Source organism: Lygodium microphyllum, chromosome 15 (assembly GCF_053477565.2).
Source record: "Lygodium microphyllum isolate KBCC chromosome 15, Lygodium_microphyllum_v1.1.10, whole genome shotgun sequence".
Lineage (NCBI taxonomy): Eukaryota > Viridiplantae > Streptophyta > Polypodiopsida > Schizaeales > Lygodiaceae > Lygodium > Lygodium microphyllum.
This window is the reverse complement of record NC_141149.1, coordinates 109,831,054-109,853,859: the sequence shown is the minus strand read 5'-3', so window position 1 is coordinate 109,853,859 and position 22,806 is coordinate 109,831,054. Positions and strand designations below refer to the sequence as shown.

At 37.5% G+C, this 22,806-nt stretch overlaps 1 pseudogene; it reads right to left on the bottom strand.

Moving 5' to 3' along the window:
- Positions 1-11,198: 11,198 nt before the first annotated feature.
- Positions 11,199-21,841, bottom strand: LOC148024902 (uncharacterized; annotated as a pseudogene).
- Between the last annotated feature and the right edge of the window lie 965 nt (positions 21,842-22,806).

The window sequence follows — 22,806 nt, the reverse complement described above, 5'->3', positions numbered from 1 at the left end:
AAAAAAGAAAAGGATGTACGCTCCACGGATCCAAGCGCAAGCTATAGATTCTTACCATCCAAAAGCTCATCCCGTCGCAAAGGAGCATCGAACGGACTCTACAAAAAAAGAAACAACTATAAATCAGTTCACCATACAATAATGCATTTTAATTAAATTTAGTAACTACAGACAAAAAAAATGAGTGACTTACTGGGCTGTGGCGTGCATACAATCTATCAATCAATGCAGTGAGATTGTATCTCTTTGCATATAGAGTCTCTAGGCCAATGGGATCACGGTTTGTAATGGAGTACTGCAAAGAAAACAAAATACAACTGTTAGAAACACAATTGTCAGTACAAGCGATATTGCAAAAAAATAAGCGAGAAGAATAAAAGAAAAACTTACAAAGTCCTCTAGATAAGTCTTGTAGCCGCCACTCCCAAGATGATGGACCACTCCTTCCTCCAGTCGTGTCCTCGCTGCCTCACGCTACTGTCTCTAATGTCTTGGAGAACCTATAGCCTCCTCCCTGAGTTGGCATCAATTATCTGCGTCTAGCCACTCAAGCTTTGAGGCCCTACTCTTAAGTGCCTTGTATGCGTTCGATCGCCTGTGTGACATGTATGCACGCATGCACTCCATCATCTAGCCTGTGGAGAATCTATCTGTTGCAGTGGGTACCAGAAACTCCTCATGCAAGGATGCTACTATGTAGTCCTTGCTCCCCTTTGGTATGTTCTTCCAATAATCCAAGACGTTGTGCCGAAAAACTTATTGGCACAACCCTCTTATACGAGCCATCACCCTCCTCCTCTCATCATTCATGATGACAGCTCCTGTCCTATCATCTACAAGGTATCCATACCCCTCTGGGGTTTGTCTAAGATATATCCTCTCCCACATGCGACCATGCTCCTAGGCATATCTAGGAGACCCCTGTACATCTAGTGTACCCACGGGGGTGGTATCTCTCGGAATAGGATCCATAGAGATGCCACCTGCGGATGGCTGAGCAAAAGCTAGAGTGATTGGATTATACGTTCCCACAGGTGTGACAAATCCCACAAGTGATGCAAATCCAAGAGAACGACGAGACGAAGACAATGCATCGATACCTCCACAACAACCATGTGAGCCACCCTCTCTCAAACTTGCACAAGAGCGAGGAGTAGCACTTGTATCTCGAGCCGACCATGGGCTCACTGCATCCATGTCTCCACATCATCCCCCAAAACCACTCCCTCCATCATCCGGATCCAAGTCTGGAGCATTGACCTCGTCTACTGGAAATCGAAGCATTGGAGTGTCCTGAAGTAGATCAAAAGAAACGGCATGATGGTGTCCGAGACAGTTCGTGGTCTGCCATATCTCTAAATCGAGCCATCTAATCTAGAGAAATACGTGTGAAGATCTCCTGTAGCTCCTCATCGCTCATCCCTTGACTCATTGTGTTGTCCAAATATCCACAAAGGTCACCTGCACAGACAAAATTTGATGTTAGCATAATCAATATAAAGATTCAAGCAAAGCACGATAATATAACTCTAAAAAAAATGATCTTACTTAAAATGCATATTCTAGTGTACCCTTATAAGAGATTCATCAACAAATTGAGTAGGTGGATGCTCCAAGTATGACATAGCCTATGGTCCCATGTCAATCTCTTGACACAACTCTGCATACACTATAAGGTCGATAGAAAGGTCACCACAAAAGGATGAGTCCACCTCGTTCTCAAAGAATTCTTGGTCTCATGTCTTTTCATCATTGTTACCCGATTCTGTCTCCTCTGCATGCTTCAAGCTTTGGGCGGCCTCCACGCCTTGCAATATTGACCCCTCTATCTGCATACTGTCCTCATCTACGCTGGGAACATTGCTTTCATCATATACTCTCACACTTCGGGGAGTTGAAGGTACAGCATACCACCATCGAGGTTGTCGGGGGTTTGGATAGAAAATTACCTATTCAAAATCACATACAAGAGAGATTTAACATTTGTGACATATACTATGTCGTAATAAAAGTTAAAAAAACACGAGTTTATGGACTTGTTTACAATGGACTGACAATACACGCGTGTCATACAAATCTGACTATCTTTTTTCAAAATCTATTTCGAGAAATCCAGATAGACCTCGTCAAACAGTTGCCCTGGCTCCTTCCAGTACCACTTTGAACCACTGCACATCAAATAGGATCATGGAGAAGCTACGATAATCCACCGTAATAATACTTTGTAAGTTCCCAAAATACTCCATCTCTTCTATAACGGTGTTTGGATCTGTGGCTCATCATCAGCTCTCTTGCTCGAACTTTGACATGACACCACAATCCATTGTGGAGTGCATTTTGTCGATACGCTCCACGCGAAAATGTCGTCCTGCGACCAGCCACACTATATATTTTGTATTGTACATTGAAATAGTTAATTAGTTGTCATATATAAAATTTAGATACCACAGCTTATAAAACATGTAGTCACCTTTGGACTCATGCCCTCAAGAATTTCCACTCTTGAGTAAAGATCTCCACCCCTTTGCGAGAGGCTGCGATGATCAAAGCTCCATGCAACCTTCACATAGACATAAACCACAATATCTTCTCTTTTTCTTTTTGAATTTGTTTGAGAAGGGATTTCTTCTCTTGTAACTCAACAAAAGTAACGTCAACTGTCATCTTGGTTTTCTCCCCATTTCTTTGATTCTCCCCCTTTCTTTGCACCTTTCTTTGCGCTCTTCGTTTTATGTTCTCTCCCATTTCTCTTTCTTTGTTGCTCCTCTCTTTGTTTCTCTCCACCCCCTTACGTTTTCTCACTCATTCTCCTTTCTCCCTTCCTCCCTCCCTCTCTCTCTCTTTCCCCATTTCTTTGATGTATTTCAAGTTTATTCTCTCTCTCTCTCTCTCTCTCTCTCTCTCTCTGTGTGTGTGTCTCGTTCTCTCTTCCTTTTTCTTTCTTCTTCTCCCTCTCTCATTTCCTATCTTTCTTACTCTCTCTCTTTTTCTTTGTTGCCCCTCTCTTTGTTTCTATCCACCCCCTTGTGTTTTCTCACTCATTCTCCTCTTTTCCTCCCTCCCTCCCTCTCTCCCCCTCTCTTTGTTTTTCTCTACCCCTCTTGCATGACTACAGTCTTAATAAGTGATTAGTTTAGGCAAGGAACCGGTGGCTTTTGAGGAAGGCACCTCTCACTCTCCAAATTTGTCATATGTTCGATGTGTCATATGCTAGGTGCTAAAAATCTTGTTGCCTAATTTGTCATTGTTGGCTAATAAGGCTCATTTAGTGATGTGGTCTCTGTTGCATGGTGTGTACGCTTTAGAATATTTTTAATGATAAGGTCTATTTTTCACAGTGTATTTTCTTTGTCTAAGCTATGATTGTAGGGGTTTCTAGAGTAAGTCAATATTTGGTCTCTCTATTTCTCAAATTTCTTTATGTATTTTGTGATTTCTTTTTTTGATTTATTTCTTTATATATCTTGTGTTCCTTTGTTAGAAATTTGCAATTTTACTAACTTGCAAGTGTATGTAGGTGCACCACACACAATTAGACTTTTGTTTTCCACAATCAATTTGATTCAATATAAATGCAAGTATCTTCATGATGATGGTGCTCAAACTTTCAATTCAATTATGATATATGTAAACAAGCATTCAATCATAATTTTTACAATGCTACACAATGTGTGAACTCTCTTTTTGATGATCCAACCACTTGTGAGTGATTTTGTAGGCTAATTAAGATGAGATCCTAGTCTTCTTAGGGTTGTCATTTCTTAGATGTAGTCACTTTTGATGACCTAGTTGCATGAGGTCCAAGGGCTTGACTATCACTATTAGTGCTACCCCCACTCAAGTTGTTCTCACCAAATGGTTCCAAATGAGCTTAAGAATAATTTTAGGCTGACTACTCAAGGTATGAAGTGAGCCTTTAGCACTTACTTTGGAAGTGAGCGTATCAAAAGTGTTGGCATAATTTCTTTTGCCTCTATCTAGCACTCTGAAAACACTCCTAAAGGTGTCCAAACAAGTGAGTTGAGTTGAGCTTCCCATTAGTGAGACTTGGTTACTCCTTCTCAAGTGCAATGGCCCTTGTGACGTGTCAAAGGTGTAGGGAGCTTCTTTCACCAAGCTTTTAACCATGAAATGTCCTCTTACATGACTACGGTCTCTCTTTGTTTTTCTCTACCCCCTCGTGTTTTCTCATTCATTCTCCTCCCTCCCTCCCTCCCTCTCTTTCTCTATTATGTTTCATGTTTATTTTCTCTCTCTCTCTCTCTCTCTCTCGTTCATTCTTCCTTTTCATTTCTTCTTCTCCCTCTCTCATTTCCTGCCTTTCTCCCTTAATGCACCTCATTCTCAACAAAAACAAACAAAAGAAAAGAAGAAAGAACAAGAACAAACCAAGAGGGAGCAATGTACTCACCGCAAAGGCTCAAAGATGGATTCTTTGTCTCCTCTTCGCAATGGCTCCTCTTTGCCCTTCGTACACTTCCTCCTCTTCTTCACAAATAGTGGTGGCAGTGGGGAGAAGCTCTCCTTCATTCTCTTTCTCTCTTTCTCTCCCTCTTCCTCCTTCTTTCACTCTCTCTTTCACAAACTCTTTCGCAAAATATCATGCTCGGGTTTCGGCCATATTTTTTTTGTCTGAGTACCATCATTATTTGTGTCTCTAAATGCATCGCTAATAGCGACATCACTAATTTGTGTCGAAACTTGGTGTCACTATTCCCCCCTTCCCTTGTAGTGTCCATCTCACAAGAAACCCTCCCAACCACTCGAGGCTTCCAATCAGGACCAATGAAGCTCGAAATCTAGTATATGAGGACCCCTTCTTGTCATGGCAGTGAGTGAAGAGATGATACTCTAGAGCGAGAACACTACAGCATATAGACCCAATAGCGACGTTTACAGCAACGGAATTATTAATGGAAAAAATTACCCCCGTCATCACTATTCATGTCGCTATTAGAGAAGCAATCGATTCGTTGCTATTAGGTTAGCGATGCTAATAGTGACGCACATAGCGATGCTAATAGAGATGCTAATAGCGACGCTAATAGAGGCACTAATAGCGATGGTGCAGAGTAAATTTTCGACACAAATAGCAATGGTTACAAAGGGGAAAAAAATTAGGTGGCAGGGCATGTAACCCTGCCACCCTTCTAGCTATATGCACTAAATATTCTTGCATAATTCATTTGCCAATGTCACCTACACCTAATGTCTAAAAATTGTGTATCAGATTTTCAAAAAAAAAACTGAATTCTTTGATTGCAAAAGCTAGATATAATCAATTCGAAAAGGTATTTCGCAAGGAGCTTTTTCATCACTTGCTTAGGCCCAAGAAGAAAAAGAGCTTGTGATTGCAAAAGCTAGATATAATCAATTCAAAAAAGTATTACTCAAGGAGCTTTTTTATCACTTGTTAGGCCCAAGAAGAAGAGCTGCACTTCAAGCTTTCATTTTAGTCAGAACCCTGAGGTATGAATAAGTCCCATCGATCTTCTGCTCACTCTAGCTTATTCTTAACTTGTTCAAGTCTTTTTGGGGGAGCATTTGGACATTTGTAAGAGTTATACCATGGTGTTGGAGCCAGAAACACTTATATAGGGAGTGGTAGTGTCTCTAAGCTCTACTTCTTCCTTCTTGTTTTTACCTATGTCTTGTCTTCACCCTCAATCTCAATGGATGGAAGTGTTTTAAGATCAAAAGAATCAAGCTCATCTTCCCCCTTCTCAAACTCCATTTCTTGAGCTCAGACTAGTTGCTGTACTCCAACTAGATCCTTGAAACAAACAAATTTCTCTTTACCAAGTGATTTGGTAAAGATATTTGCTACTTGATCTTTTGTCTTCACATGAAGTAGATCAATCTATCTTGCAAGTACCATTTCCTTGATGAAATTGTAATGAATCTCTATGTGTTTGGATCTAGTATGATAGATAGGGTTGCTAGCCAGCATCACATTACTGAGATTCTCACAATGCAATGTGACTTTGCTGTCCAACTGGATACCCAAATCATGTAGTAATTTCACAAGCCAAACTGCTTCACATGCCGCTAAGGTTGCACCCATGTACTCCACCTCTGTATACTAGATAAAGCAATGGTGGGCTGCTTCTTACTACTCTAGCTGATCATACTACTGCCCAAATTGAAAGCATAGCCACTGATTGACCTCCTATCATAGACACAACTAGCCTAATCAACATCCATATAACCTGTCAAGTAAAATGATTTTCCATGCTCATAAAACGTCCCATAATCAGCAATACCCTTCACGTACTACATAATCCTCTTGAGTACATCTAAGTGTGGCTTATGAGGTTTTTGCATAAATTGGCTAATCAGTCCCACTGCATAATTCAAGTCAGGATGGGTAATAGTAAGGTAAACCAGGCTGCCCACCATCTATCTGTATATGATGACATTCTCGATCTTAGTCCCAACATCAACTGCAAGTTTGACATCTTGATCCAATGGTGTTTTCATGGCTTTACACTCCGTCATGCTATATTTCAGCAACATATCATGAGCATATTGTTTTTGCAACAGCCATATATCTTAAGGTGTAGACACAACTTCAATCCCGAGAAGTACTTTAGCTCACCAAGATCCTTGACTTTGAATTCAGCCTGTAACATTGCTTTAATTTTAGCAATCCCATGATCATCATCTTCAGTGATGATCAAATCATCGACATGAACCACCAGAAAAACATAACCATACTTTGTCTTCTTTGTAAACAGGTTGTGATCTGTATGACCCTAAGGTTGCTCCATACACACCTTAGGTTGTGTACATAACCCACATGCTGCTCCATATATACCTCCTCAAGCAAGTCACCATTCAAGAATGCATTTTTGACATCCATCTGCCATAATTTTCAGCCCTTAGAAGCCACTAATGCAATGACTATTCTCACCATTTCCATCTTGGCAACTGAACTGAAAGTCTCCTCATAATCTAGGTTGTATTGTTGTGCATATCCCTTTACAACCAGCCGGGCTTTATACCTTTCCAATGAACCATTTGACTTACATTTCTCTTTATAAACCCATTTTCTTAAAGACATCGAGCACCTCATCCTTGTACTTCAAAATGTACAGCCATGTGTATCAACTAAAATCATCTATCCAACCGATAGTAGATTGTTGCAAATTCTGTTTTGAACCAACAATAGATTCTTGGTAATAGAAGGTACATGTAGTACATCATGTAGGCTCTTCTTTCTGCCATCATAGCTGCAATAGTCTACCTTCCTACTGGTGGGCCATCCCGCACTCGTGCCCAAAATCTTTCAATCCCTTTCAGCTCCTAGTCTTGCATGACTTCCTGAACAACCTTATGAAAAGATCTTTTCGAGATGAGAAGCTTGTATCCGTGCTGGATTCTCCTTATCTCCCGAAGGGTGATAGTGTCCGGTTTCCATCTCCTCTTCTTATGTGGTGGTCGTTGTGCTCTATGGGGAGCACCTACTGTTGCACTAGAGGAGGCTCCACCTTGTGCTCTAAGTGGCGGGCCTTGGCATGAGGCCTTCCCATGGTCGAGAAACGACAACATGCTTGCTTGGTGCCTGCCATGCAAGCTCGAGGAGGGCAAGATGGAGAAGAGACAGAGGTTGGGGGTGTGAGAATGAAGGAAGCAAAGAAAGTAAGATGTGAAAATGAGAAGAAGAATGAACTTTTAACCCATTTAAACCCCAAAATCGGGTTAATGCAGCTTCATACGCACTGTCCATTATGCGATCATAAATCTATAACCTTTTATCGGAATGCGACAAAACTTCACATGCGCACTCGTTAGGTGCCCAAGAGCCCAAAAAAAAGGGTGCAGACCCTTGGTTCGAAGTTTGGCATCTAAAGAATTCTTTTGCACTTTTCTCCTCATTCTTCTCCTTCACGGGTTTTCTCCTTCTCCTTTGTAGTTGTCCCCTCTCTTTTAGTGGATGCGGTGGCAATGGGAGTGGCAGTGTCAGCCTCTCTCTCTCTCTCTCTCTCTCTCTCTCTCTCTCTCAATATCCCTTGTGTTGATCTGTCTCCCTTCTTCTCTCTATACATCTCTTCATCAACAAAAAGAAAGAGAGAAGTAAAGAAAAGAGGAAAACAAAGATAGAAGAGAGAATGTACTTACCTCAAAGCTTGAAGAAGAATCCTTTCGCGCTTCTCTCCTTCTTCTTCTTCTCCTTCACGGGTTCCCTCCTGCTTCTTTGCAGTTGTTCCCTCTCTTTTTGTGGTGGATTGGCGATGGCAGCGGCCTCTCTCTCTCTCTCTCTCTCTCTCTCTCTCTCTCTCTCTCTCTCTCTCTCTCTCTCTCTCTCTCAATCTCCCTTGCGCACGTTGATCTCTCTCACTTCTTCTCTCTATATACTCTTCATCAACAAAAAGAAAGAGAGAAGTAAAGAAAAGAGAAAAACAAAGAGAGAAGAGTTAATACACTTACCTTAAATCTTGAAGAAGAGTCCCTTCGTACTTCTCTCCTTTTTTTCTCCTTCATGAGTTCCTTCCTTCTCCTTTACACTTGCCTCCTCCCTCTTCATGGATGGCGGCAGTGGTGGCGGCCTCTCTCTCTCTCTCTCTCTCTCTCTCTCTCGCTCACTTGTTTACAAACCTGTAAAATGCCATGCTCGGGTTTCAACACATTTTTATGAAGCCCCTCTCTCTCCCGTTTTTTATTTCTCTCCATCTCTCTCTTCCTTTCCCTTCCTTCTTCTCTCTATTTCTCTTCCTCCTTCCCTCCCCACTCTCACTCACACTCATCTCATTGCAAAGATAATCAAAGATAGAAAATAAAAAGCTTAAAAAACAAAGATATTGAAAGAAATGTCACCCCACCTCTCTTTATCTCTCTCTCCCCCTTCTCCCTTTACTTTTCTTTCTTAACCTTCCCTCTCATTCTCTCATTGTTTTCCTATTTCTCTCTCCCTCTCTCTCGCTCTTTATTTTTTTCTCTCTATCTCTCTTTCTCCCTCCCTCTCTCTTCTTTTCACTCTCATTCCTCTCTTTACCTCACCCTTCTTTTCTACCTCCTCCTCCTCTCTTCCTTTCTCCTCCCTCTCTCTATTTCTCTCCCCCTCTCTTTCTCTCTCTATTTTCCTTTCTTTGTTTCCTCTCTCTTTGTTTCTCCCCCCTCTCTCTCTCTCTCTCTCTCTCTCGTTGTTTCTCTTACTCATCCTCATTTCTCCCTCCCTTCATCTCTCATTTCTCTCTTCCTCTTTCTCTCTGTTTCCTTTCTCTCCCTCTTTCTCTCTTCCTCTCCCTTCCTTCTTCTCCCTCCCTTTCTCCTTCCCTCTCTTTCCATGTATCTCTTTGCAAAGAAAAACAAAAAAAGAAAAGAAGAGAACACAAAAATAAAGCAAGAAGAGGTAATGCACGTACCTCAAAGGCCTGAAGATGAAACCCTTTGTACCTTCTCTTCACACCTTCCCTCCCTTCTCCCTTGCACACTTCTCTTTCTTCTTCGTGTATACTGGTGACGGCGGTGACCATGGTGATGAGCTCTCTCTCTCTCTCTCTCTCTCTCTCTCTCTCTCTCTCTCTCTAAGCTTTAAGCTCTCTCACTCTCTCTTTCATTCTTTCTCACAAATGTTTTCTTGGCAAATGTCATGCTCGGGTTTTCGAAAATTTTTCTCAGACCGGCGTCGCTATATGCATCACTATTTGCGTCGCTATTCATTTCTCTATTAGCGTCCCTATATGCGTTGCTAATAGCGACGCTTTTAGTGACACCACTTTTTTGCGTCGCAAATGGCCATCGCTATTGCCCCATTCCCTTGTAGTGGAAGTGCTAGAGCTACGAATGCAGTCAAGAATGTGGATAACACATCATCACACACAACTCCATCCCAAGTTCTATCGTCGTCACAGATTAAAATGATTGAATACAAAGATTAAGAATGTAAGTAAAAGATCTTTCAATATTTGATGAATAATTCATAGCTTAACAAATAGGAAAAAAAAGGGAGTTCAATAAGAAATAAATAAAGTAAGAACCATTATTTTAGATTTTGATTTTTCAAAGGTAGAATAAAATTGCACAGCATTGTAATGCATTGAATATTTGCATATAAATAAAGTGTATTAAAAGTAAATCAATTTTTTATTTTGAAAGGATTATTAGAGAAATCTACAATAAATTAAGAATCAAGCAAACTTAGAGAAATAATTTTTTGATATTTATAAATCATGTAAACATAGAGAAATATTTTCTTAGATTTATAAATCATGTAAACATAGAGAAAAAAATTATTAGCATGTATGAGTCATATAAATTGAATTAAAAAAATTAAAGTAAGCAATTAAATTCATTGAATTGAAGTATCATCTTTAATAGAGAAAATTTTGGCATTATTAATTAAGCCAAAATTATTAAATTGCATATGTAGCCCTTAGAATTTATTGAATGGCACAATTAGCTGTTAGAACCTAGGATATTCAAATCAACTCACTTTGCCAACATAACAAAGTGAAATACAAATCCTAGGTTATGAAGTAATAAAAAAGATGATATAATTCTCCTTCAAAAAAATAGAAGCCTAAAATTCCTAGGGAAAATAATCACCTTGTTGACTTACACAACTTTCGAAATAAAAATTGAGATTCCAAGGTTCCAACTTAGTTTCCACAATTAAGACAAATTTTAACCATATCCCAATACATCTCTTCTTCTCCTTCTCATTCTCTCTCTCTCTCTCTCTCTCTCTCTCTCTCTCTCTCTCTCTCTCTCTCTCTCTCTCTCTCTCTCTCTCTCTCTCTCTCTCTCTCTCTCTCTCTCTCTATAATCACCAACAATTGGCATAGGGTAAAAGGATAAAAAACCAATCGCTTAGCTAGCCAAATAAGCTGAGGCTTTTATAAGCTTAAGCCTTAGTTTTAAGGCTATTAAGTGTGTTACTAGCCGTTGAGTTATCTCGTAGCTCATCGTGCGGTATATTTTACTCTCTATTGGTAGTGATGATTTTGAGGATTATTCATGTGATGTGTATCGCATAGATCTTGATCGTTTAGAACAAAGATGGCATCATAATTGATGATGAGTGGTGGTGGCACTTGATTACAAAGTCCGTGCAGTTGATTAGTACATTAGTCAATTTGTTTTTCTTTTCTCTTTTTAAGTTATAAACCTTACATGTTTGCCCCCCTTTCACACATGGGGAGGGCTGGGACACTATAGTATGTGACTTATATATGTATGTATCCATTTGTTTGGTCTCATGAGCTCATTATTTCTCTCCCCCCCCCCCTCTCTCTCTCTCTCTCTCTCTCTCTCTCTCTCTCTCTCTCTCTCTCTCTCTCTCTCTCTCTCTCTCTCTCTCGCCTCTCCTTTCTTTTTCACTTGTCCTTCCTCTCTTCTTCTCTCTGTGTATGTGTACACACACATACATGTATAGTTTTTATGCTCTCTCTCTCTCTCTCTCTCTTTTCTCAAAGAAAGAATATTTATATGTGTGTGCGTGTGTGTATTTATATGCACGTGCTTGTTTAATACATGTGTTTTCATTTGTATGGTCTTATAAGTGCATATCCTTTCTTTCTCCATCTCATGGCTTTTTTCTCATCTTCTTTCTTCTTTTTCATGAGTCTCATGTCTCTCAATGTCTTACACCTCATATGTGTACATGTTGTGTATGCATGCATGCATGTGTGTAGGTATACACATATGTGTGCATTTAATGCATGTGTTTCCATTCATTTGGTCTCATAAGTGTATGTGTTCTCTCTCCCTCTCACCATTTTTCTATTGTCTCCTTTCTTTTTTTCTTGAGCCTCAATCTGTCTCTTATCTTTTTTCACTTCATATATGTGCATGTTACATTCACATGTGCATGCATGTGTATATATATATGTGTATGCTTGCATGTATGTGTGTAGGTATGCATTTGTGCATGGATGTATGTGTCTGCATGTGTTTATATATATGTATGTACACACAAGATTGTATCGATTCTCTCTTTCATAGTTGTCACTCTCTTTCTCCTAGATTTTTCTAGTCTCCCTCCTCCACTCTCTCTCACTCTCTCTAGTTTTTCCTCACTCATATGTTTGAGTATCTATGTTTATGTCTCTATGCATATGTATATATGCATACATGCATATATGTGTTTGTATATATGTGTACATATGTATATATATATTGTGTGTGTGTGTGTGTACCATATATGCACATGTATGGGTATTCTTAGTATATATACATATTACATGCATATGTTCAACCATTAAAATATCATTTCATCAAGAAAATCTCTCTTTTATAGAATATGTGTATTTGTGGGAGTCTTTAGAGTATGCACACATTGAATGGATATATTCAACCATTAAAATATCATGAGAGAAAGCCACGAATAACTTTTCAAATGCTCACAAATCCTCTTTTCATTATCATATCACTCTTTAAAAGAAAACCTCTCTTTATTTTCAAGAAAAACCCTTCAAGAGAGAGAGCCATGTGTATGTGTGTGTGTGTGTGGGGAGAGAGAGAGAGAGAGAGAGAGAGAGAGAGAGAGAGAGAGAGAGAGAGAGAGAGAGAGAGAGAGAGAGAGAGAGAGAGAGAGAGAGAGAGAGAGAGAGAGAGAGTTGCTTAACTTTTCAAAGACTCACATTTTCCTTTTTTTCTTATTAAATCACCCTTCGAAAAAACTCATCTTTATTTCTTGAATACCAAATCTCTCCTCCTTGTGCCACATAGGCTCGAGGGTTTTCTTCTTCATTTAGGAGCCACCAAGTCGTGGACTAAATACCTTTATATCATGTATATGTAGGTTGATGCATTTTAGTCATAGCAACAATTCTCAAAGATATTGTAACACATACCTTTTTTTGATAATATAAAAATATATTCACATAATAATAAACTAAGCTTGTTTATGAATCTATCTACAATTGTTCAAACCATATCACAGTGAGAGGACATAATAGGAATTCTAATGATAAAGTCTACAGAAATTTGCTCCCATAGGCCATTAGGAATTGATGGAGGCATAAGCAAACCTTATGATTTCCCATGGTGATGCTTAATACGTTAGTACACAATGCATTTAGACACAAATTTTGCTATGTCATGCTTTATGTCAGGCCAATAAAAATACTCTTTGCATGTAGCTATCATGGACTAAATACCTTTATATCTTGTATATGCAAGTTGATGCATTTTAGTAATAGCAAAAATTCTAAAAGATATTATAACACATACCTTTCTTTGATAATATAAAAATCTATTCACATAACAATAAATTATAAAAAATATGGTGCTAGTATTTTGAAATCTTTACCAAATAAAAGAAAAATCGAGATCTGAAACATATGTAGGAATCATAACATCAAAAGTTTGAAATTCAATAGTAAAAATATGATTTAAATACATACTTTTGATTTTGTCAAATTTAAGCAAATGATATTATGCAGTATTTTCCATTGGTCTTTGACTTAATGCATTTGTGACAACAACATTAATATGACATGGTTGATATTGAATCATGGGATGAAAATTTGAATAAAGGAAGCCTAATTAATGTGTCAATTAGAAATTAAAGATGGGTTCAACAAATGTTTTATGGCCTATTCATTAGTTTCTATAAGAACCTCAGACCCCATTAGATAATGTTTTCAAATATCCAAAGCATGAACTATAGCTAATAATTCTTTATCATAAGTTTTATAGTTTTGTTTAGAAGGTTTCAATATATGACTCTTGTAAGCAATAGAATAATTGTTCTACATTAAAATAGCTTCTATGCTTAAACCACTAACATCAATGACAACAAGAAAGAAAGGTAGGGAGAAATTGGGCGATTGAAAAATAGGTTCATGGGGTCATAAGATGTTTCAAAGTATCAAAATATTTTTGCTAACTAGGGCCCCAATAAAAGACAATATTCTTTTGCAGTAACGTCGTCAAAGGCAAAGCAATCAACGAAAAAGTTTATAAGCTTGAGTTTTCTGAGGATCAACTATGATACCTTTGGTATAAACTATATAACTTAAATATTCAATTTGATTTTAGAAGAATAAACTCTTATTAAGATTTGCATATAAATTATTTTTGTGTAGTATATCAAACAAAATGTGAAGATGTTTCTTATGTTTTACTTTTGATTTACTAGAAACAAGTATATAATCAAATAAAATAAATACAAAACCATGTTTCTTATGTTGTTGGTGCATTAGTAAGACTAAAAGTCATAACAATACATTTATAATGACCTATGTTGTAAATGCAATCTTAAATGCATTAGTTGAATCTATGCAAATTTAATAATATTTAGATTTGAGATCTATCTTGCTAAAGATTTTAGCTCCTATATGTTTATCAAGCAAATCATCAACTCTAGGAATTAGATATTGATTTTTAATACTCACTTTGTTTAAAGTTTGATAAAATCAATGCACATCTTGTACGCCTTTTTTTTCTTTTCAACCAACAAGACAGACACACCAAAAGAAGAATGACTAGGATGAGTTAAACCTTTATCTAACAATTAAATCTCTTGTCATTGAATTCTTTTTTATGTAAAGGATTATCCTAGTATGGAGCATTGTGCAGTGTGGAGTAACACTAGGAAAAAGTTCAATTTTGTAATCTAATTTTCTTCGTAATGGTGGAAACTCACGTGGATAACCATTCGTAAAACAATGTTTATATAAATTTAGAAACTTTTTCTGTATGGGTGTGACAATGCATAAGACTCAAACTTTTTAACTTTAGTCACAAAAATCATGCATGCCTTCTGTTGCTTTCTAAGTGCTCAGTTAGCTTGCCTATGACTAACTAATGGAAACAATTCAATTTTAGGGTTGTTAGTCAAAGAGACTATTTATTATTGAATTCAAAAGTTGTTGTGTGTATGATAATCAATGACAGGATTAAATTGATGTCTAAATGGCATACCAAGGATAATATCTGATGATTGAAGAAGTGCAACTAAAAAATCATGTTCTTTCCTAAATCCTTAATGACTAGTATATCATTATATCTAATGCCTTGAAATGTAGATTTAACTTTATATAATGAAGGACTAGCTTTTATTTGCAACCTCCTAACCAACTTGTTCGAAATGAAAGAATAAAAACTACCATCATCATGTAAAATAGTCAGTACATCCATCGAGTTATGCACATAACCTTTCATCTTCAATAAAGCATGTAAAGAGATAGGAGTAGTTAATTTTCTATTAGTTTTTGCTTCTTGCTGCAATGTATTAGAGATTGAGTCACATGTATAGTTAAGTATCTTCTCAATATTGTGCAATTGAGTCGTGCTTTGATTGTTGTTGGGTGGTGATGGAACTTGACAATCCGATCAATAATGTCTAAGTTTTCCACAATGATAGCAACTAAAATTTCCCTTTTTATTTTAAACATTAAGATTTGTAGTTTGAGGTTTTACCTGGTTGTTTGGATTGTTGTTTGAGAACCTTTACACATTGTTGACTTTTGATTGAAAATTAGAAGACATGTTAGATGGAAAAGAGCTAGGGCGATGAGGCACAAAAAATTCAAATTGTAGTTGTTGTTAAAAGAACAGGGTATATTAGATCATTGACCATGAAGTATTTGAGCAACAGATTGAAATTCTTTCTCGACATCATGGTTATAAGGAAAAGCTTCATGAATAGAAGTGGGTTTAAGGGAATTCAATTTAACTTGGATGTTCGATTGAAGACCATCTTAGTATTTGCATTGTAGCATGCTCTTAGGAACTTCCTCAAGCTTGTACAACAAGAAAAGCCTTTGCCAAAATCTTTTGGTGTAGATAGAAACATTATCACTCGATAGATTAGGTCAATTACACTCACTTGAAGATCAAACTAGGGCGGAAGGAAAAATTCTTTAACCTTTTTTTGAAAGTTGGCCCACGTATTTGGTCAGTTGATATTATGGTGTGAAGAACATTCCACCAAAGTGAAGCTTTATCCTTGTCAAATAATTGGTTGTGCACTTGATTTTATCCTTCATGAGAAAAGCTTCTTCGCTGAAGTAATCATTGAACTAGCTCAACCAAGACTAAACAAAATTTCCATCCTCTTTTCCATCAAACTAAGGAAATTGGAAAGACTTATGTCTTCTTTTATGGTCTTTCTTAATTTATTGAGTTTCGAATACACCCTTTAGAATTTGAGCAATATGATCATCTTTATCTTGAGCCACAAAATTTTGTTGGCATTCACTCTAGTTAAGCTCTCATGTGATGAAGTTCAGAAGATGTTCAAATTTTTGTCACAATTAAATTTCAGAAAGAGGTGAATCCATATTCTCCATATTAATTTCATAAGTGTTGAAAGGTCCCAACATGGTAGGAGAAATTTAATGTGCAAGAATAGCCTTGAATAAATCCTGCTCTGTGTGAATAATTCTTTAAGAAACCACACAAATAAGTTTCTTGTGTATGAACAAGGATTATTGTTGGATAGTATTGATGCTTCCTATGTGTGAACATAATATAGTATTGAACCTCTCCCACATAGAAATAGAATCATGTGATGTGCGGTAAAGATGCTGAAGAGAGCCAACATAAGAACAATCCTTTATGGGATAGATGCAATGGAAAAGGGTTGCTATGAAAGGGACTTGTATGATAGCCCCCTCCCCCCCTTCCCCCCCTTCAAAAAAAAAAAAAGGGTGGGTGCATCCCATGAATATATCTAATAAACTTTTATTTAAAAGCTTAATCATTAAAGCTTTAAGCTTTAAACTTAAATCTTTTTGTTAATAATTGGTTCAGGGGTTGCCCCCTCAATGTGCCAAAAATGAAGGGAAAATGGTGGATTGAGAAGCACCTCCACCTCTAGATCAACTCAATGCAATTGATGGTGAAAATCCTTCTTTTTGAGTAGAAACCACCTTAGCTTGGAAAAACCACCAAGGAGAGTGGTTTTACCACACTGCCATGTGGTTTTGACCCTTGACTAAGATCAAAGAACCTTTTGAAAATTCTGCTTTTCCAAGGAATTAATGGGTATAGCAAGGGTAATGGGGACAAGACAATTTTGTCCTCCAAACCTTTGTATAAAATCTTTAACTAGCAGAAAGAGAAGGGATGTGTGATGATGAAGATGATGTAGATGTCAAAGTATAGATGATGGCTCCTCCTTGATATTAATGTGTAGACAAATAACTGGCTTTGATACCAATCTTACTTACCTTCATCATACAATATCAATAATTAAGAAAAAAATAAGAAGAAAATGAATAGTACAAGAGAAGAAAGCTCCAAATTTTACACGACACGAGATTGGGTGCAATCTCCCCCCATGCATGGATGAGTGCCTCTCCCATTCACATATTTATAATATTGAATTAAGCTTTTGTGCTTAAAATACATCAAAACAAATCTATTACGTATATGCACATGCAAAGTCATTGCATTGATAGGCTCATACAAAAATATATTCTTTCAAATAATATATTTCCCATGATGTGAAGTGCATGAATTCTGTGCATCAAAATGTGCACTCCAAAATAATAACTCTACTTAACTCTGTCTAATCATCTACTCATCACACACAAACACATTAGTTTCCTTCCATCCATCTATCGGGCATTATGTGACTAGTATTGCATGAATGTGTTTATGCGATGAGTCATGGATTATGTGGTAAATAGAAAAAATCCACAATAATCATAATCATCTAAATTTCATAAATTCCATAAATAAATAATTCCATAAATAAGATCTAATTGCTTGAGTATACTACCTTAGCCCTAGATGTATTGTATATTTTGAGTGTCAATCACTACCACTATTGGGAAAACTTAGCAGATCATGTAGATCATTATCACAACCATTGCATTGTGCTAAGCTTGATTGTCCATTGGTTTGGACACCATTCTTGACATTTGGATTTCCTCTTAGTTTGTAGCTAAGAATCTTAATTGCTAGAGGTGTGTTGCTTGTTGTATTTGAAATAGTTTGTTGATTCTATAGTATTGGTTCATATAGCCACTAAAAACACAAATGCTTACACATACACATATATACCTTTTTTGCTTTGCTTTGCTCACACACACACACACACACACACACACACACACACGCACACGCACACGCACACGCACACGCACACGCACACGCACACGCACACGCACACGCACACGCACACGCACACGCACACGCACACACCTTAGTCACTATGAAGTTTTCTATAGTGGTATGTATGTGATAGAGTGTTATGTTACCATGGAGTAGGTAAACCCTTATATATGATAGTATATAATCAGAAATATTCACTTGGGGAGCATTAAACTGATAAGTATGGATATTTGATCATTTTGGATATTCACCAAATGCTCCACGATGGCCATTTTAAAATATTTATTTCTCTCTCTTTACAAATATATTACTCTTTAAAAATCTTACTGTGTGTTCTATGGCTACCTACCTCTCTCAAAACTGGCTTGCTCTTTGCAATGTTAGAAAAGCATGAGGCAAAAATAAATGTCACATAGGATTTATATTAAATTGCTTGCATAAACATGAGGTGAGAATAATGATACGTACATCTATTTGTTGTATTAAACGCCTTGTTTTTGGAAAATTGACATTTCCAAATATAATGGGTATAATTACACGATGCTAGGGAATCTCCATCCTTATCCAGTGCCTAACCTTTGAGTCTATATGTATAGTCCAAATAAGGGTTGAGGCCTTATTACTATTTGAAATTTCCCATGGGTCTCAGTCTAATCTCCTCCATTGGTGGCCTCTTCTTGAAAAGGGATATGCAAAGATTGTACCATTGTCTGACACCCCTTTCTTTTTGAAAATTCTTACTTGCCTTGGATTGCATCTTGAGGTGCTGAAAGACACACAAATGAAGTGCTTGGCCAAACCCTTATTGGCCTTATTAAGGATTTACAAGCATACAAGGATCAATGAACTATGGATGAAGAGACAATTAGAATATAAGATGAGCTCAAATAAGTAGTTTTTTTTGGTGTACCTATCTCCTTCTTTACTAGTAGCTCTCAAGTTCTACAAGAATTCAATTGAGCTCTTCAACATGTATAAGTTGAATTATCCTACATCATGAATAGCAAATTAGGTTGGTTGTATGACTCGGAATGGTTACCTCGAGTGACAGTGTTGATGAGATCTCAAGAAATTTTTACATGTAACATTTATATTCATGTTGCCTAGTTTGTGAAGTAGGTCAAACCAGGTTTTAGATCATTGGTTCTACTGATATATTAGGTAGAGAAAAACACCTAGATCAGCCTTGATGATTCTTTAGTTTGCCAAAATTACCAGATGGAAGCAAGTGCTCCAATAGCTATGCAATATAAGCTTATTGTAGCTTTATCCGTTCTTATATATAATAGCCAATATTCTTCTTTGACCTTATGGTTTTCTTGTTTTTGTGATCATTTGTTTCTTGTAGTTGTAGATAAATGAGTTATTTGACCCTTAGAAAATAATGCAACATTGCGATACACACATTACTAGCATGAGGCTTTGAGCCTAGAATAGCAAACAATCTTTGGAAAATTGTGACTTATACTTTGAAGGTCACATTTCTTGGAATCATGCCAAAAGGATGGCCTGAACATTTTTGTGTGATTGAAAACTGATGTATATAGCTTGACTGACTTGGCTTTGATTCTCACACTTGGGGTTTATGATAGCTAGGTAATATTTAGTTAGACTATGAGCAATTGATGTGGCTTGCTAAAAGTTGTACACTTGTCTCTCCTTCTTTCATCCTTCACCCATTTTTTTAAGTGTCTCTAATTTGGCATCACCATAGGCTTATCCTACGAATGTCCTTGAGATTCGTGTATACATTGTGGATACCATAATCGTCTTTATACTATCAAGTTTAATTGTAGAGAGTTCACTATATACTCTAATGGCTAATCATATTCCCTCTTTCTCCCTCTCTCTCTATCCTTATCATAACAACTCTGACTATTTTTCCATCTAGATAAGGTAAACCTAATAGTTGCGATCATAGGTAGTGCTTGTCTACTTGATGCATGTGAGTTGGTTCAAGTATTCATATCGAGCATATTCATGTTCCTTGAATAACATGGGGTTTGTCACCTAGGCTCTCTCGAGTACATTGTACAATAGAAGGTTCCAACTATAACCCATAAGGATTGACCTGAATCCATGTTTCTAATTTGATGCTAAGGTCACCTAATAGCTTTACTAGCATCAGTCCTTGAGTCATTGCATTTGCAAGTCAACTCAAACTGAAGGAGACTAATGCCGCAGTTGGTTCATAGTACTGAGCGAGAAATGCGGGTGAGTGATAAGTGATTTGTGTCAATCCCTTTACTCATAGGATATAGTCTTGACTCTAGTCCCCTAAAACAACATTGATTGGGTTTTAAGACAACATACTAGGTAGTTGCACATTTGGTCACTTCTTAATTCTAGCACCTTAAAGGAAAGCCCTTGGCTCATCGAAACCACCCATCCATAGGATAGACCTATTGGGGGTTTTGCCCAATGGCTTTTCCCGAGGTTTTAGTTTTTTAATTATCCTAGCACATTTATGTTTGATATGTAAAGACAAGGAGAGACCTCTCGTAGGACCAATCCTAGCCTCTAGTGTACTCTAACTAGCCCTTGGTGAAGGGCTCCTGCCAATAACCTTGGGGGAGGTCTAGTACGTAAGCAAAAATCCACCCATGAGGGTACAAGAACTTTTGTACAAGTACACAACCAAGGCAATCAACGTATTAATTAGGAAAACTTTCCTTTTAACCAAGCAATCACTTGAATATCCATAAGATTTGACCAACTTAACTTGGCTAGGGGGACATCTCTTTTCCAAAACAATCACCATTTTTTGAAAAAGACAAATCAGCCAACCAAAACCATGTCCTTTGGACACTTTACCAAAAGAAGATGCAATCCACAATAACTTATTCTTCCTTTCCTAAAAAATGAACAAAATAACTTCTCATTACAAGTGCATGCTCATTTCCTCTAGTAACCATTCCTAATGCAAATCTTTGGTAATTTAGTTGTGATATTAAATCCATTATGCTAGATAATGAATATTTCTCAATGATAATATGATTGAGTTTTATACTTTACTTTGTATTCTATTTAGCTTAATATGAAGGCACCTTATGTGATCGAGTAGGATTTGAGATTGTAGTTGTAACCTCAATTTCATGTTTCAAACCCAAAGTGCTTCTCTTGGGTGTGATTCCAAACTCTTGGCTCCTTCGCTTCCTTGACTATTCATTGTGATACTGTTCCAAGGGTCCTTGGATAGCTCTTTATTTGTCTTTGCAGCTTACCTTTCTTTATCTTTCTATCTCTAATCCTTCCACTGATCTACTCCTCTCTCTCTCTCTATCTTTCTCTCTCTCAATCCCTACATCTCTCTTTCTCCTCTATCTTTGTCTTTCTTTCTCCCTCTACTCCTACCTCTCTCTATCTCCTTGTCTCTATCTCTATCTCTATCTCTCCCCCTCTTCTCCTCTCCTCTATCCCCTTCTTCCCCTCTTCTCTCTCTACTTCTCCTTCTCCCCTCTTCTTTTCTACCTCCTTTTCTTTTTCTCTACCTCTCCTTCTCTATCTTACCCTCTTTCTCTTGCTTCTTCTCTTTCTCTACTTCTCTCCTTCTTTATCTTTCCTTCTCCCTTCCCTTCTTCTTGTTCTCTTCTTTCCTTTTTTCTCTTCCTCCCTCCACTATCTTCTCTTCTCGTATCCACTACTCTCTCTCTCTCTCTCTCTCTCTCTCTCTCTCTCTCTCTCTCTCTCTCTCTCTCTCTCTCTCTCTCTCTCTCTGTTGCACTCCACCAAAACAATGGTTTTTTTCCCCGCCTTTTTTTTAATAAGGCTCTTTTATAGTCTTGAGAGGGGGGATCCCTACCTTTGCCTCATCAATATCAATGAACATTCCCCCTCTATTGTTTGTGTCTATCAAGGCTGAGGTTGCATGGTGAGGAGAGGATTGTAGAGTTTGCATAGTGGGCTAGGAGAGAATTGAGATGTGGACAATGACTCTAATGTAGTGATCATGGCAATGGTTGGTGGCGAGACAAATTGACATGGCGGCAACAGATGTTGATGGTAGCATGCAAATCAAATAAGTCATTCTTAACCTTTTAGAAAAAAATAAAGGTTTATAACCTGTAAAGGTTCCCTAACTCCCCCCTTCCCCAAAACCCCCATTTATATGTGGGGTGGAGATATTACATCCTATCCCCCTTAGAGGAATTGAGATGTATTCATCTCAAAGTTAGGGAGGAAGATAACTCAATAAAATCAAAGACAAGTTGACTACAATATATTATAACCCAACTATGATTGCAATAGTAGGGGATCATTACAAGTATAGGGTTTTTACATTCCATGAAGATCTTTCTAAGATGTCTAATCATCCTTAAAGATTTTAGTAGGCTCTAAATATTTATCACTATTCGATTATTGAAAAAAGTCGAATATGGAGCTTGTCTTTGCAGTTGATTCCTCCTCTTCTTGACCCATTTCAAGATATCAGCTTGGATATATCCTAGCTTATTGCAAGAGAGCATCATCAATTGGGGCATCTCTTTTAGATGTGCCATATCTCACCACACTCATGACACTTCTTTCCTTGATCCTTTGAGCCATCATTGCCCTCTTTGGTGTTTGCTAAGAGGTAGTTATCTTCAAGAAGTTGATCTCCATTAGACCCATTCAAAGCTTTGGCTCATGTAAAATTGTATTGCAAATCAATCAACTTTAGGGACTCTAGATGAGTGTCCAATGGTTGATTCAATCCATTGTGGAATTTGGCCACTAGTTGAGTAATATCCATTGGTATTGCATATTTTTGAAGTGTCACAAAGTGTGCATAATAAGCCTCTAGGCTTAATCCTA